The 18,653-nt window shown below is 40.9% G+C and overlaps 1 long non-coding RNA gene across 1 annotated transcript; it reads right to left on the reverse strand.

Moving 5' to 3' along the window:
* Nucleotides 1-718: 718 nt before the first annotated feature.
* On the reverse strand, nt 719-17,878 carry LOC129858334 (uncharacterized). The gene is made up of 5 exons (XR_008760012.1): nt 17,586-17,878; nt 15,648-15,686; nt 3,758-3,822; nt 3,459-3,535; nt 719-1,996 (listed from the first exon to the last, which is right to left on the reverse strand). It is a non-coding gene; the product is annotated as an uncharacterized LOC129858334 (long non-coding RNA).
* Nucleotides 17,879-18,653: the final 775 nt, after the last annotated feature.

An 18,653-nucleotide genomic window follows, 5' to 3' on the forward strand; every position in this document is an offset into this window, starting at 1 on the left:
CCTTGTGTCAGACTCAATTAACACATTCTGACCCATCTGGGTTACATGCTGTGTCAAATGCTTCGATCCACCTTGGTACAGCCCATCCCTCGCCACTTCATATTCATTGAAACATCATAACACCTCAAAAGTAAGCATTTGATCCCTAATTGAATGATTGTATTATATATGTACTGTACTTTATCTTTCAATTAAGGGTGCTCAGTACAGTCACCATGAAAATAGTGTCTGTTCCACCCCCTATTAGAAATGTAACAGTGGGACAGAGTAGAACCTAGACCAGGCGACACCACAAAATTCACATAGAAATGTGAGTTATAGATCTCAAATCAAATTGTATTAGTCACATGCGCCGAACACAACAGGTGTAAACCTTACAGTGAAATGCTTACTTACAAGCCACCAACCAACAACACAGTTTAAAAAATACAAATAAGAATAAGAAATAAAAGGAACAAGTAATTAAAGAGCAGCAGTAAAATAACAATAGCGAGACTATGTACAGGGGGTACCGGTACAGAGTCAATGTGCGGGGGCACCGGTTAGTCTAGGTAATTGAGGTAATGTACATGCAGGTAGAGTTAATAAAGTGACTCTGCATGGATAATAACAGAGCGCAGCAGCGGCGTAAAAGGGGGGGGGGGGGGGCGGGGGTGTAGGCAATGCAAATAGTCTGGGTAGCCATTTGATTAGATGTTCAAGAGTCTTATGGCTTGGGGGTAGAAGCTGTTTAGAAGCCCTTTGGACATAGACTTGGCGCTCCAGTAACGCTTGCCGTGCGGTAGCAGAGAGAACAGTCTATGACTAGGGTGGCTGGAGTCTAACAATTTTTAGGGCCTTCTTCTGACACCGCCTGGTATAGAGGTCCTGGATGGCAGGAAGCTTGGCCCTAGTGATGTACTGGGCTGTATGCACTACCCTCTGTAGTGGCTTGCAGTCGGAGGCCGAGCAGTTGCCATACCAGGCAACGATGCAACCTGTCAGGATGCTCTGGTGCAGCGGTAGAACCTTTTGAGGATCTGAGGAACCATGCCAAATCTTTTCAGTCTCCTGGGGGGGAATAGGACATTCTCATTGAAAGCAAGTCTAAGAAGCGGTAGATCTGTTCTATGTGCGCTATTTCTATGCATCCCAGTTTTTTTTTTTTGCGTTTTTTGCTTTCAGTTTTATATACCAGGTTCAAATAGCTGAAAATACATTATTTTTGATTATTGAAAAGATATTTCACAGCGGTTTAGATGGTACAATGATTCTCTACACTATTTTTGCTTGTTTTGTTACATAATCTGAAATTAGGCGAACTATTAAAATTTTAGCAACTAGGAAATGGCGGAGCGATTTCTGCATAGTGCATCTTTAATTAAACGTATAAACAGTTCTAAAAATAATCAATTAAATGTTCACATGTAGAGCAGTATCATATACGCCATATACGCCAGTATCATATGCGCCAGTTCTAAAAATGATCAATTAAATGTTCACATGTAGAGCAGTATCATATACGCCATGTGGATTCATGATGAGGTCTTTAAAAGGAGACAATATTTAAATTCATACCTCTTTCAATCAAATTACAACATTTAAGTCATAGGCATACTGTACTTGATGCATTGACACTACACACATTTAAAGCCAACAATTGTATTATGTTGACTAATATTGCATTTGTTTACAATAACAAAAACAACACAAACCTGTTTCACAAATTACAATCTATACCTCCAACAACCCAAATAAAGAAGGAAAAGGTGTTGCCTAAATACATTTATTTACAGAACAAAATACTTAATTTGGTATTGAAGAGCTCTGGAAAGGGCAATACAGTGTTAACGCTTAAATGGAAATGCATCAACTCTGGTCTAGCTCAAGCTGTCTAACAAAGTCATGTTTTATTCCTAAGTAATGCCAAGATGTGGAGTCTTCCGGTCCAGGTTCATCTTCAGAGATCCTTTTCTCTGTCTCAGCTTCTGGTCATGAGCTGTGTCGTGGAATTATTCTAACCAAAAGAGAGAGTTTTAGATTTCTTCAGAACCATCAAACTTAATTAATAATTATTGCAACAATGGAGCATTAACGGTCACCCAATGGTGATTGTTAAAAGCCCTACGTCCTCCTGAGTCTTTGTGACAGATGTGTGGAATGGGTCTAGAGGTGAAGTTTTGTATGTAAGAAAGGAGTAACCCCCCAGACAGATAACAGTCTTCACAGCAGATGCTCTTATTGTATAGAAACCAGGGTTTGGCCCCAAAGACAAGGTTCTTCTTATCAGCTGTCCATACCAGAGACATCTCCTCATAGTACACAAACACCAACTCATTCTATGGAATGCAGGCTGTAAGTTTGAATACCAAATCATCATAAATCAATTGCCAGCGCCAAGCCCCAGAGGCCCAAGTCCACACAGATACAGATGAGAGAGTACTGAGAAACCTTATTTGATGCATAAACATTGAAACATAACCTTGTAATTTTCTACCATAGCTGTCAGATGTAAATTACAGAGTTAAGAGTGTAGGCCAGGGGTATCCAACACAGATCTTGGAAAGCAACTCGGTGTAGGTTTTCTTTCCTGCCCCGCAGTAACACACTTGATTCAGCTTATCATAGACCAGACTTAAAAAGCCACTGAACACGCTGATTGGCACATGTGTTTTTCCAGTGCTCATTAGAAAAATGAGATTTCAGTCTTGGAGGTGTGTTTTCTGACCGATTCCTCATTTGGTTAATAATATTTGTCCTTCATGAGACACATTGAAGCCTATTTAATTTCCTCAAAATCCCCAGAATGAATCTAAGATAAAATTAATTACAGATTTCTTTTGTTAAATGTTTTTGTCAAGGATGTTTTGGTTAACAATTTTACAACTAACTAAGGTGTTTGGTGCAGTATTTCTCAAGTTAAAAAATGTGCAACGTATTGTCATATGTTAACAAAGTTGGAGCTGCTAGACAGGTCTGTCTCTATGTCTATGCTATTGGATAGAGAGCAATCACTGCAGCTGTTCACCCCATGTTATTGGGCAAATGGACACGATCAAATCAAAACCCAACCTTCATTTACCCTTCGAGACGCGTGGATGTTCCAAACTCTGTTTAAGACGAGTCTGACTTTATGACCAAAATTATCCTATTTATACTTTGTAGTTAATTTTGACAGTAGAATAACTGTTTCTGACTCGAATCGATGCCACACAGGCTGCTTTCAAAGGGATTCATTGCTTTTTAAAGGCAGTTGCTCTTTAAGACCATGATTCTTTGAATGTGTGTTAATGATGGGATAGAGCAAAAGCCTGCACACATTATCTCTCTAGTACCAGAGTTAGTTTAAAACTTTGGTTTAGGCTTTAACTTACAATATATTGCTGCAGGGTAAGGGTAGATAGGGAATAAAACAATATGGCAGAAAATAAATAGACTTATTGATATGAAGCAGTAATGTGAAGAGAGGAAAAACTCACATGATTCTAATCCTTCCCTCCACTTCAAAGCCAGCAAAAGTATTTCACCTCATGATGCATGGACACGTCTGAAGCACCTGATGAAAGCACATTTATAACACTGTATTAGCCATTGATCTAAATTTGACTATTTCCCCCCCGCAATTATTTTTTTTGTTTGTCAAAACGTACCCAGTCTGTTTGTGCTTAGTCAACACTATTCTCAGTTGAATAACTTACCTCACATTACTTAGAAAAAAATGGAACATGAGGAAACATTAGGAAGGGAATGAGAAACAAACCATGATTATGTAACTTACCCCACTGTGCCTGTTTCCTCCAATTCGTGTATCCATTTGCTGGTGTAACTGCCTAGTTCTTCCCTCTGAAGGAAACAGGATAGAAAGCACATGATGATGTAATGTGTCCCTCATGTCAGTAAGTCAACACAGGAAGGAGCAATGGATGGATAGTTAATTTATTTCCAAAGCTGCAATGACGGGACACACACAGTATGGATGAATGGTCAGTAGTCGACGGGATATAAATAGCACTCCCACAGCAATTCTCCATAAATCTGCTGTATAGTATACCTACAAAAAATACTATTGAAATGTCTATCAAAGTCATTGCGATCTGATAATGGTTGCCGGAGGGGAAGGCTGCCATTTTACGGGCTCCTAACAAACTGTGCTATTATTATTTATTTTTTTGCATTGTTTGTAACTCGTTTTTTACATAATGTTGCTGCTATCGTCTCTTATGACCGAAAATAGCTTCTGGACATCAGAACAGCGATTACTCAACTCGAACTGGATGAGAAAAAAAAATGTATGAGTCCCATGCGAAGGATATACTGCTTTGTCAAGACAAGGCCCAAATATCCGTCATCAGCGTGAAGATAAGACGGAGAGGAATGTAAGAATTTGCAGACGAGTAGGTAAACCACCACTTCCCTCCATATTATTGGCCAACGTGCAATCATTGGAAAACAAGCTACACGATCTACGATTAAGACTATCCTACCAACGGAACATTAACCTGTTGGGGATGGGGGCGCTGTTTAGACTATTTATGCTAATGTGGCTAATTTTTGAAACGGCTTCCCACAAAATCCTTGATCGTACAATATGCATATTATTATTATTATTGGATAGAAAACAGTCTATAGTTTCTATAGGAGTTGAAATTTTGTCTCTAAGTGGAACAGAGCCCATTCTACAGCAATTTCCCTGACATGGAGTCAGATTTGAGAAATGTTGGCCACTCTTCTGAAGTCATTTAAAAGGGCACTGTCGTTGCTATGACTATACGGACACTTCTTACGTCTTCCCCTGGATGCCTTTACGTGATGACGATTCCAACGGTGTCGATTGCGCGTTCACAGGCCCTACAAATCAAAAAACCCTGAAGCTAGTCATTCTTTGGGAGCTGCGTCATGAGCCTAGAGGACCCCGGCGCGCACCTGTTCCAAGCGTTAGTTTAGCCTGTTATATTTCTCCGGTCATCTTTTCACTCGTTATAGGAGTTAAAAACATCATAAGGTAGTTAATTTAAAGCGTTTTATAGCAATTTATATCCGTTTAGTGCGATTTTGGGACATTTATTTTTGCAACGATGTGAAAAGTTGGGCACGCTTTTCAGTTCATCCCGAACGCAGTTGACATTTCCACATGGCAAGAGGACAGCTTTCCACCAAAAGACGATTACTCCCAAGAAAGGATCCTTTGCCCAAGATACTGATGGAAGAACAGCTCAAGGTAGGACATTTTTATTATGATAAATCGTGTTTCTGTCGAAACATTTTAGTGGCTTAGGACGCCATGTTTTTTGACGTAGCTTCGCTTGGCGCAAATTGTATTGAAAAGTAAGGATAAATTAAAAAATGTAATAACGCAATTGTATTAAGAATTAAATTGTCTATCAATCCCTGTCCACCCTATATTTTTTAGTCACGTTTATGAGTATTTATGTATAAGAGTAGATCACTGTCTAAGTGGCGCAAGGACATTTTCTTTACCAGCTTGTCTACATTTCACATTGTCTAACCATGATTTTGGTGGCTAAATATAAACATTTGCGATCAAACTCTATATGGAATGTGTAATATGATGTTACAGGAGTGTCATCGGAAGAATTCTGAGAAGGTTAGTGAAAAAATTAATATCTTTTGGCGATGTTGACTTTTATCGCTCACTTTGGCTAGAATCAATGCTGGGCTGCTAATTGCTATGTGCTAAGCTAATATAACGATTTATTGTGTTTTCGCTGTAAGACACTTAGAAAATCTGAAATATTGTCTGTATTCACAGGATCTGTGTCTTTCGATTCGTGTATGCTGTGTATTTTTACGAAATGTTTGATGATTAGTAGTTAGGTAAACACGTTGCTCATTGTAATTATTCTAGTCCATTTGTGATGGTGGGTGCAATTGTAAACTATGCCATCTACCTGAAATATGCACTTTTTTCTAACAAAACCTATCCCATACCATAAATATGTTATCAGACTGTCATCTAATGAGTTTTTTTGTTGGTTAGGGGCTATAAATATCTTAGTTTAGCCGAATTGGTGATGGCTACTGGTGTTGGTGGACAAATAAAAGATGGTGGAATATGCTAATGTGTTTTTAGGTAATAGATGTACATCTTTACATATTGTGTCTTCCCTGTAAAACATTTTAAAAATCGGAAATGTTGACTGGATTCACAAGATCTGTGTCTTTCATTAGCTGTATTGGACTTTAATGTGTGAAAGTTAAATATTTTAAAAATATATTTTTTTTGAATTTCGCGGCACTGGTTTTTCAGTGGGGGGGGGGGGGGGTGCCGCTAGCGCCACGCTGATCCTAGACAGGTTAAAAACTGTAATATCTTATGTTTCACCGAGACGTGGCTGAACAACGACACAGGTAATATAGAGCTGGCTGGCTTCTCTGTGCATCAGCAGGACAGAGCAGCTACATCTGGTAAGACGAGGTAGAAAACCTCATGACAAACTGCAGACCACACTATCTGCTAAGATTATTCTGATCTATTTTATTCGTAGCTGTCTATTTACCACCATAAACCGATGCTGGCACTAAGACCGCACTCAACGAGCTGTATAAGGCCATAAGCAAGCTAGAAAATGCTCATCCAGAAGCGGCGCTCCTAGTGGCCGGGACTTTAATGCAGGCGAACTTAAATCCGTTTGACCTAATTTCTACCAGCATGTCACATGCGCACATGCGCAGAGAAAAAAAAAACAATTCTAGACCACCTTTACTCCACACACAAAGTTCTCCCTCGCCATCAATTATGGCAATGACCAAAATTCTATCCTCCTGATTCCTGCTTACAAGCAAAAACTAAAGCAGGAAGTACCAGTGACTCGCTCAATACGGAAGTGGTCAGATTTTGCGGATGCTACGCCAAAGGACTATTTTGCTAGCACAGACTGGAATATGACCACCGGTGACCACCTCAGTCACCGGCTTCCTCAATAAGTGCATTGACGATGTCATTCCCACAGTGACCGCATGTACATTTCCCAACCAGAAGCCATGACTTACAGGCAACATCTACACTGAGCTAAAGGCTATACCTGTCAATTTCAAGGAGCAGGACCCTAATCCAGACACCTATAAGAAATCCAGCTATGCCCTCAGACAAACCATCAAACAGGCAAAGCATCAATATAGGACTAAGATTGAATCCTACAAAACTGTCTCTGACGCGCGTCAGATGTGACAGGGCTTGAAAAATATTACGGACTACAAAGGGAAACCCAGCTGCGAGGTGCCCAGTGAATCGAGCCTACCAGACGAGCTGAATGCCATTTATGCTCACTTTGAAGCAAGCAACACTGAAGCATGCATGAGAGCACTAGCTGTTTCGGACGACTGTGTGATCACGCTCTCCGTAGCCAATGTGAGCAAGACCTTTAACCTCTACAGGATCGGTGTGTCCCCCGCTGGACGTTTGAGCTAACGTAGGCTAATGTGATTAGCATGAGGTTGTAAGTAACAAGAACATTTCCCTGGACATAGACATATCTGATATTGGCAGAAAGCTTATATTCTTGTTAAACTAACTGCACTGTCCAATTTACAGTAGCTATTGCAGTGAAATAATACCATGCTATTGTTTGAGGAGAGTGCACAGTTATGAACTTGCAAATGTATTAATAAACCAATTAGGCACATTTTTGCAGTCTCACTAATTTTTTAACAGAAATGCAATGGTTCATTGAATCAGTCTAAATTTTACACATACACTGCTATGGCCAAAATATAAATTGTGCCTGGGCTTTCATGATACATTATGGCCTTTCTCTTGCATTTAAAAAATTATGGTACAAAGAAAATACATATTTTTTCTTTGTATTATCTTTACCAGATCTAATGTGTTATATTCTCCTACATTAATTTATATTTTCCACAAACCTCAAAGTGTTTCCTTTCAAATGGGATGAAAAATATACATATCCTTGCTTCAGGTCCTGAGCTACAGGCAGTTAGATTTGGGTATGTCATTTTAGGCGAAAATTGAAAAAAGGGGCGAATCCTTGTAGGTAAGCATTTCACAGTATTTGGCGCATGTGACAAGTACATTTTATTTTATTTGATTAGTGGATTTAACAATTTATAATAATTCCTAATTTACTAAAATTAAAATAAATACTATGTTTCCATGTGTAATCTCATATTTACAACATCAGAATAAACTAGCAAGCAATTTAGTATTCAAAATATAAGGCCAGACAGAAGCCACTCTTCAGTAAAAGGCTCATGACAACCCGTTTGGAGTTTGCCTAAAGTCACCTAAAAGACTTTCAGACAATGAGAAAAAAATATTATTTGGCCTGATAAAACCAAGATTGAACTCTTTGGCCTGAATGCCAACCGTCACATGTGGAGGAAACCTGGCACCATCCCTACGGTGAAGCATGGTGGCAGCATCATGCTGTGGGGATGTTTTTCAGAGGCAGTGACTGGGAGACTAATCAGGATTGTGTGGAAGAAGAACGGAACAAAGTACAGAGATCCTTGATGAAAACCTGCTCCAGAGTGCTCAGGACCACAAACTCGGGCGAAGATTTACCTTCCAACAGGACAACGACCGTAAGCACACAGCCAAGACAACACAGGAGTGGCTTTGGGACAAGTCTCTGTATGTCCTTGAGCAGCCCAGCCAGAGCCTGGACTTGAACTCGATCGAACATCTCTGGAGAGACCTGAATATAGCTGTGCAGCTACGCTCCCCATTCAACCTGACAGAGCTTGAGGAGATCAGCAGAGAAGAATGGAAGAAACTCCCCAAAGACAGGTGTGCCAAGCTTGTAGCGTTATACTCAAGAAGACTCGAGGTTGTAATTGCTGACAAAGGTGCTTCAACAAAGTACTAAGTAAAGGGTCTGCATAGTTATGTAAATGTGATATATCTAAAATGTCTAAACCTGATTCTGCCTTGTCATTATGGGGTATTGTGTGTAGATTGATGAAGGGGAAAAAAACAATTTCATCAATTTTAGAATAAAGCTGTAACGTAACAAAATGTTGAAAAATACATTCCGAATGCACTGTATGCTGCTGCTACTGTCTATTATCTATGCTGTTGTCTAGTCACTTTACCCCTGCCTACGGTATAATTACAGTACATAGCTACCTCAATTACCTCGTACCCTTTCACATCGACTCGGCACTGACACTCCCTGCACATAGCCATGGTATTTTTACTCGTTATTGTTATTTATTATTCACTGTGTATTTATTCCTCAAGTCACTTTTTCAATGTTTAAATTTTTTATTTTTGTCTTTAAGTCTGCTTTGTAAAAGGACCCATAAGTAAGCATTTCACTGTTAGTCAACAGCTGTTATTCTACACTAATTTGAATGATTTGATTTTGATTGCTGATCGCCATTCCCAAAACTTGACATTGTACAGTGCCTTACAAAAGTATTCAACCCCTTGGTGTTTTTCCTATTTTCTTGCATTGCAACCTGTAATTTAAATATATTTTTAATTGGATTTCATGTAATGGACATACACAAAATACACAAACAAAATCTGAAATGTGGTGCTTGCATATGTATTCACCCCCTTTGCTATGAAGCACCTAAATAAAATCTGGTGCAACCAATTACCTTCAGAAGTCACATAATTAGTTAGATTGCACACAGGTGGACTTTATTTAAGTGTCACATGATCTGTCACATGATCTCAATATATATACACCTGTTCTGAAAGGCCCCAGAGTGTGCAACACTACTAAGCAAGGGGCACCACCAAGCAAGCGGTACTATGAAGACCAATGAGCTCTCCAAACAGGTCAGGGACAAAGTTGTGGAGAAGTACAAATCAGGGTTGGGTTATAAAAAAATATCAGAAACTTTTTAAAACATCCCATGGAGCACCATTAAATCCATTATTTAAAAAATGGAAAGAATAGGACACTACAAAAAACCTGCCAAGAGAGGGCAGCCCACCAAAACTCATGGACCAGGCAAGGAGGGCATTAATCAGAGAGGCAAGTAAGAGACCAAAGATAACCCTGAAGGATCTGCAAAGCTCCGCAGCGGAGAAATTAGTATATTTCCATAGGACCACTTTAAGCCGTACACCCCACAGAGCTGGGATTTACAGCAGAGTGGCCAGAAAAAAATAAGCAAACATGTTTGAGGCATGTGGGATGTGGGAGACTCCCCAAACATATGGAAGAAGGTACTCTGGTCAGGTGCAAACCCAACACCTCTCATCACCCAGAGAACATCATCCCCGCAGTGAAGCATGATGGTGGCCATATCATGCTGTGGGTTTTTTTATCGGCAGGGACTGGGAAACTGGTCAGAATTGAATGATGGATGGTGCTAAATACAGGGAAATTCTTGAGGGAAACCTGTAGAGATTTGAGACTGGGACGGAGGTTCATCTTCCAGCAGGACAATGACCCTAAGCATACTGCAAAAGCAACACTTGAGTGGTTTAAGGGGAAACATTTAAGTGTCTTGGAATGGCCTAGTCAAAGCCCAGACCTCAATCCAATTGAGAATCTGTGGTATGACTTAAAGATTGCTGTACACCAGCGGACCCATCCAACTTGAAGGAGCTGGAGCAGTTTTGCCTTGAAGAATGGGCAAAAAAAACAGTGGCTAGATGTGCAAGGCTTATAGAGACATAGCCCTAAAGTCTTGCACCTGTAATTGCTGCAAAAGGTGGCTCTGCAAAGTGTTGACTATGGGGGGGTGAATAGTTATACACGCTCAAGTTCTGTTTTTGACTTATTTGTTGTTTGTTTCACAAAAAAATAGTTAGCATTTTCAAAGTGGTAGGTATGTTGCATAAATCAAATGATACAAACCCCCCAAAAATCAATTTTAATTCCAGGTTGTAAGGCAACAAAATAGGAAAAATGCCAAGGGGGGTGAATACTTCCGCCAGCCACAGGTACATCCCACACTACAAGTGCATTGCAGATTTTGTGCCGATAAAATCAAACATGTTTAAAAATATCGGTAGCCAATCTCAAAAACTTCTCTTGGACAGCTCAATCGGTGCCAATATCGTGTAATGTACGCCCGGCTTTTGTGAGTAACTGCATATGCGCATAAATTCTCTGTCATGAGAAAGAGCTATCCACAAGCATCGGGCTCACCAGAGATGGTGTGGTGGCACTCTCTGGTGGCGTCAAAGAGAGCCTATTATATCAAAATAACACGGCCCTGTGCCCCTACTTTTAAGGGGACAGAGAGTGATATATTTCTGAAGGCAATGTGCCGTCAGTGCATGCTGGCAACTGACATTTACTTGTCCAGCCTCGGCTTGAACCTCAAAAAGTGCAGAGGGGAGAGTTTTAACTTGGAGGGCACAGCCTCCTGGGCTTTTCACGCAAGACAGCGTCTAGGGTTCAGTGGCATGGATGCCAAGGGAAGGCAGGCTTCCCATTTTTTAAAAACAAAAATACAAAATAAAAATATCCAGTTATTCATCTTTCATCTGTCTGTGTTTCAGAATTTCCCTTCAATTCAAAAGTGGCTGAATGTATCGCACCGGAGAAACCATTAGAGCGAGTGAAACAGCGCCTTTCTGTCTGTATGTGTAGGCCTATCTATCTGAAGCTGTCTGGTCAAAAAAAGTATGACATTGTTGCCCACCCTTAACATTGAATGCAAGGGAAGCCAGCGAGCTTTTAGTCTACCTTGATAAAAAAGTATAAAATAATAGTCAATTAGCATTGAGCTAAACTGAGTGAGCTCCGCTGTGAATGGTCATGCTAACCATCAAGGGAAGCCAGTTTGGATTTGGTTTCAATCTAATTTCATCACATCGACAGCAATACATCATTGATAGAAACAACTTGAATTGTTGCCTCTCGTTGTGTTCTTGTCCTACAGTGGCTAGCTAGCTAAAATTGTCCCTTTCCAAAATTTGAAATAGATGGAAATAAGGATTTGGACTTCTGGTTTTACTTAATTCTCCGTACTGGCCAAATATTATAACGGCAATTCTGATCCAGCTATAAATTCATACATTGTGCACCTGGCAAAACAGGATAGAAGTTCAATATGTAGCTAGACGTAGAAGGCTAATGTTAAGTAGCTAACGTTGCCCATGAAATTAAGTTAGAATAGCAAGGATGCATTTAAGCCAGGTAGCATAGGACAACAAAAAAAATAAAAGCATACTGAATGACAGAGTCATAGACCGTTTCATCAACATGAAAGAGAGGAGCATGGCATTGGCGCTTCTCAACAAGTAAGGTGAGTCAACATGTTTTTTTCCACTTGCACGAATGAATGCACACACACACACACACCCACACACACACACACACACACACACAGAAATCAGAACCAGCGACAGCCACATCATATTTAGCTTACGTTTATCGGACTAAATTGTTTTTGGTATCCATTAGTGAAATGGTGCTTAAGTTTAAGTAGTCTAGCCATGCTGTAGGTCATGTAACTGTTTGTTACATGCAATATGCACTGTGTACTTCAACAGACAGAGGTTGCGCTCCGGTTTTGTGATGAAACAAAGGTGTGGTTGAATTTATGCCACAGTTTTATTATTGTCTCGGCCTTAGACCTAAATATCCCGATTGCAACTAACAGGTTATAGAGCAGAAACACAATTAACACAGTTTGCAATATAGCTTTTTTTCTGGCTTCCCCAGGGATTTTACCCACGCACCGTTACTGCTAGGGTTTACCGAGAATGTTGCGACAAACAAATAACATCCACTCAGTTGCAGTCCTGTAGGTGAAAACAGCTTGTTGATGAGGAGTCAAAGGAGAGCGGCAGGAATCGTGCAAGCTAACAGACGGTCCACAAACAGGCAAATAACGGCGCAGTATAACAGTGGTGTGCAGAATGTCTTCTTGGAACGCACAACCCGTCAGTCCTTGTCACGGATGGGCTATTGCAGGTGACGACCACACCGGGATTCCACTTCTATCAGCTAAAAACAAGAAGAAGTGGCTCCAGTGGGCACTCAATCACCAACACTGGACAATTGAGGAGTGGAATTTTTTTGTTGCCTGGTCTGACGAATCCCGGTTCCTATTGTATCATGCTGATGGAAGAGTCAGGATTTGGAGTAAGCAGCATGAGTCCATGGCCCCGTCCTGTCTGGGGGCAACGGTACAGGCTAATGGTGTGGGGAATGTGGTGGTGTAATGGTGTGGGGAATGTTTCCCTGGCACACGTTAGGTCTTTCATAGCAATTGAGAAACGTCTCCATGACCTAAAGAATTCAGGCTGTTCTGGAGGCAAAGGGGGGCCTGACCCAGTACTAGATGGGTGTACCTAATAAACTGGCCACTGAGCGCATGTCACTGCTTCTAAGGCTATATGCAACATGCAACTGCCTATTTTATGTATTAATTTAGAAAACAAGGGATCTCATAATCCAGTGCCTTTATCACAGTCAACACATATATTTTAGCTTTAATCAGCTTTAAAAATTCCGAATTTTCTTTCAGCTTCACGGCAAAATGTGTACAATAGCATGATGAGTTATAAAACGGCACATGTTCCTATCTGCCCCATTGCAAAATGTGTAGAATTGCAGGAAATGTGCTTTAAAAGAGTAACATTTTCTCTCAGCCTCATGGCAAAATGTGTAGAATAACATGAGATTAGCTGTAAAACTGCAAATTGTTCTCTTTGCCCCTTGGCAAAATGTGTAATATTGCAGGAAGTTAGCTGCTTCCCCCTCCCCCTCCAATTATTATTATTCTTTAAAAAAAATTGAGCTCACCCAAAGTTCTGCATGCCCCCCACCAATGAATTTCTTACTACGCCACTGCCTCCCTCATTCCATTTCTCTTTCTCTTTGCTGTATGAGAGAGTCCGGTGAATCACATATTTCTCTGTTTTTCTCTCTGTGAAGTGGGGACATCCCAGGTACCTCCATCTCTCTGAGGCCCAGAAGAGACAGATAAAGAGCTTGCCACCATGCATGGGATGGGATTTACAAATCCCTCTCAATCTGGATAGAGTGTCCGTTCACTGCCTCTCAGATGGAAGACATAGGCTACAGGAGTCCTCATGTGTGTTAGGACACTGATAGATAATGTGTCAAAGAACAGTCACATGTAGCATAAAAGATGGTTAGCATTGTGAATTTAAATAATGTTTTTTGAGGATCTCAAAGTCCCTTGCCTCCTGGGAAATACTATTCCATTTTAACCACAATTCTTGCCAGAATAGCTGTTGTTGCATGAGACCTGATTGGGGTGAAGCCAAACAACATACAGCAGGGTATCTACATCTCTCACACTTAATGTCACCATGCCACACATCAACTGAAGGCTTCAAACAATAGAGCCATTGGTCAGCTCTGCCATGACCCTGAAATAGAGGCAAGGACTTCCCTGCAGGACACAGTGGGTATAAGTGCTAAGATTAATGTAGCCTATTACATCCATGTATGATTGTACACTACCATCCATCCTCATTTGTCATTTATCTGCCCCCTCCCCCCCTTCTTGTTCCTTGCAGCATGTCATCTCTACAGTTCACATATTTTGGCCCCCACCCCATGCCCCTGCCTGTGCACTTAAATACAGGACATAATCTGTCATGCCACCTTCCACTGTAAATACCTCTTACTACATCTCTGAGGTAATGTTGTCTGTCATTTATGAGATCATGTGAAACACACTCCATGTCTATAATCAGTGTCTACTCTGTTCCCTATCCCAATTGTATTTATTTAACCTTTATTTAACTCGGCAAGTCAGTAAAGAACTAATTTTCATTTACAGTGACGGCCTATCAAAAGGCAAAAGGCCTCCTGCGTGGACTGGGACTAAAAAATATATATAAATAATAATAATATAGAACAAAACACACATCACGACAATAGAGACATCACAACACTACATAAATATAGACCTAAGACAACAACATAGCAAGGCAGCAACACATGACAACCCAGCATGGTAGCAACACATGACAACAACATGGTAGTAACAACATGGTAGCAGCAAAAAACATGGTACAAATATTATTGGGCACAGAAAACCTCACAAACGGCAATAAGGTAGAGACAACAATACATCATGCAAAGCAGCCACAACTGTCAGTAAGAGTGTCCACGATTGAGTCTGAATGAAGAGATGGAGATAAAACTGTCCAGCTTGAGTGTTTGTTTCAGCTGGTTCCAGTCGCTAGATGCAGCGAACTGAAAATAGGAGCGACCCAGGGATGTGTCTGCTTTGGGGACCTTTAACAGAATGTGACTGGCAGAACGGGTGTTGTATGTGGAGGATGAGGGCTGCAGTAGGTATCTCAAATAGGGGGGGAGTGAGGCCGTCTTCTTGCCGAAAAAGGTTATAACAAGAAAGGTTAAGATCAGTGTTCAAAACACCCTTTCTTAATTAACCATGTCTCAGTAATAACCAAGACAACTGGATTGGCGCTGTGAACCCACACTCTGCATCAGATGGCAACAAGATCATTTTGTACAGCAATTTCATCAGGTAACATGAATACAAAGCCGGTGAGAGGTGGTTAGAATAGGATGGGAGGCCAAGAGTCTGTGTAACCAATAGAGAGTCAGAGTCCCGACTGTGGGAACAAACAGTCTGTCCCACGGTTGGGTAAACAAGCAAATTATTAGTCAACAAAGCATGCAGGAGTCAAGAGGCAAATAGCATAAAGCACAAGAAAAAAAATATAACGACTTGGGGTTAGCCATTGTAAGTTCAGAGTCACTCACCCCAACAGTGCGTGTGTGCTGGAGGTGTGGCGGGGGTACCTGAACCAGACAGGGGGATACAGGCCAGGGCAGACGGTGAACAGATTGCCAGATGGAATCCAAGCAGAAGTCAAAAATCAAATAAAGTTTATTTGTCACATGCGCTAAATACAACAGGTGTTTTTTTTTTACTAACCAATGAAGCTAGTCACTCTCAGGCTACCTATACATACAAGCTGGTCCTTATCTCAATGTGAAACAATTAGGAGGGGGGAAACAAGGTTGGAATGGAACTGTTGTAGAGAAATGAGCTACCTTACAGTGAAATGCTAACTTACAGGCCCTAACCAACAGTGCAATTGTTAAGTAAGTAGTAGGTATTAGGTGAACAATATATAAGGAAATAAAAAACAACAGTAAAGAGACAATGAATAATGACAGAAGCGAGGCTATATACAGTAGCTGTTTGAATGTTAGGCTATAACAGTAGTGAAGTTAAATACAGGCACCGGTTACTCGGGCTAATTGAGGTAGTACGTACATGTATGGTTAAAGTGACTATGCATATATGATAAACAGAGAGTAGCAGTAGCGTAAAAGAGTGGTTGGCGGGTGGTGGGTGGAGGGACACAATGCAGATAGTCCGGGTAGCCAATGTGCGGGAGCACCGGTATGCCAAATATGCCAAATATTTTTTAGTTTCCTGATGGGGAATAGGCTTTGTTTGTATTTGGGATGTTTTACAGATTTTTCATTCAATGTTTTATTTAAAAATGATCTTATTTAAATATTTCATATATTCTACATGTGATAAGGCCACACAGAGGGCCAGGGATAAATTACAGGCCCCTGTGATAATCTGAAGTACCCAAAATGGCCAATAGATGTCATATAAAATTCTAAATAAAAAGTTCAAAGAATTCTGTTAGTTTACTTGCAATCTTAGATCTTTTCCAGTAATATACCCCCCCTTTGCAACCCTAGTCAGTAATGACACAAGGACACAGTCCTGCCGAGATGTCATTTCATATCGATTGTTGTGGAAACATTTACATTAAACTAACTAAGGTGAAATATGAAGTAAACAACAGAAGATTGCATTCATATAACTCCCAAGATAGTTGCATAGAATACTTGATGTATTCATTTAAGTTTAACGTAAACACCATTGAGGTGTCCACCATGGTTGTCCTTCGTGTGCACAGCTCTAAAGGATACAGTAGGAACAAAGGAGTAGTTGATCATCCAAGGGGAAGAGGCTTGCCATATAGGATATGTACAGTACCCTTTCTATAGAGCTGCTGATGTAAGGTTATTTCATTCTAGGAAACTCTGTGTCTAGCTGCCCTCCAATTAAAGGGACAATCAGCAGTAAAAACAATAGCAAAGCGTCCTCTCAACCTGTTTCGGTAAAACACTAAGGGATGGGGCTGGAGAAATGTAACCACTCTCATGTTCATAGACAGAATTATGGATACAAGGACTCACCATTCATGATATAAAAATGATAGTTTTAACCATGTTTTGAGGCTATATTGTGTTTGTTTGTTTACATTTACTTTGTTTACAAACAAGCTGTACTTTGGGTTTTGATGGGGTACGGCAGTTGAACTAAGCCCATGAGACATTTATATGTTTTATTCTTCAAGAAACAAATGGGTACATATCTTTGATTAATTGTCCAAAAATGGATGTAGCAACTGCTAATTTCCCCGTTAAACAACTCTAGGCAGTCACATAGGGTGACAAATGAGAGAACTGTACCACAGTGAAATCTCTAATGATCAACAAAAAATAATTACAACTCAATTATTCTATTCTTTGTAATCCCCTTGATGGGCAAGTAGTTTGCCTGTTAACCTGCCCATGCCTGTGCTGATGTAATACTCTGTAAATTTCAGTTAAGTTTGACTTGACATAGAGCTATCATTGAAAGTCAAAGGACAAGAAGTGATTCACCTGTTGCAAGGCATCTCTTGCTGTTGTGATGGCACTGGAGCCAGAACTCTGCAGTCAAGCCCTGCTCTCTGCACTCTTCTCGTCAGCAAACTCTCTTCAACGGCCTTGGCTGATTATGTGTAATGGACTACCATCCTGCTGTCTGATAACGTCCCCTCTTGCTGTTCTTAAATGTTGAGCTTGCTGCCACGGCAGGTTCCTCCCTGGTAGCAGAGACGCGTGACATCCCTAGACACTCTCCCTGTGTGGTTTCTGGGCACAGTGATTCGTTTGCTAACAGGATTATCCTTCTCTCTCTTCCTTCCCGCTCTCTTCATCCCCCCTCTCCTTCTCTCTTCTTTTATTTTGCGGTGCTGGCATTAGGCCACCCTCCACAGGTGCCCAAGGTGATGCAAGGGCCTGTAAGATTAGGGAATTCAACAGGGAATTGAACAGCACGGGAAACAAAGGCATGAACGCGAGTGTGAAATGAAGGCTTCAGTAGGGATATGCTGCTTTAGTGCCTCAACCACCGTGACCCAATCAGCATAGAAGATTCCGGTTCACATCTCTCTTTCATTCCACTTTTGTACCAAACTAAGCTGGGCCAACAAACAGGTAGTGATGTTTTTCCAATGTATTTTCATTAAACATTGGAATAACATCACTACCTGTTTGTTGGCCCAGCTTAGTTTGGTACAAAAGTGGAATGAAAGAGAGATGTGAACCTAAACCTCCTATGCTGATTGGGTCAGGGTGGTCGATATGCTGACTAGTCAGTGTCAAACACAACCACTTCCTGTAGCCCGGGGCAATTTGGTAGGCCAGGTTCCCAACTCAGCAGATGCAAGAGAGACTCTCTATGACTGTAGCCAAGAGGTCAATAGGAACCCTTGTGGGTATTCTGGCAAAGGTCATTGTCGCTAAGCCTCTGCGTTATTAGCTTTTAGTCAGGTTTGATGTGAATTAGCCTGATGAAGTGGAACAAGTGGATCGGTGGTGGAGCGCAGAGTGGCTAACTATCACAGAGACGAAGAGACAGGCATCTGCGTGGCGTTGGTGCCGGGCACTGAGGTGGGCAGAAAGTCT

Source organism: Salvelinus fontinalis, chromosome 1 (genome assembly GCF_029448725.1).
Source record: "Salvelinus fontinalis isolate EN_2023a chromosome 1, ASM2944872v1, whole genome shotgun sequence".
Classification (NCBI taxonomy): Eukaryota; Metazoa; Chordata; class Actinopteri; order Salmoniformes; family Salmonidae; genus Salvelinus; species Salvelinus fontinalis.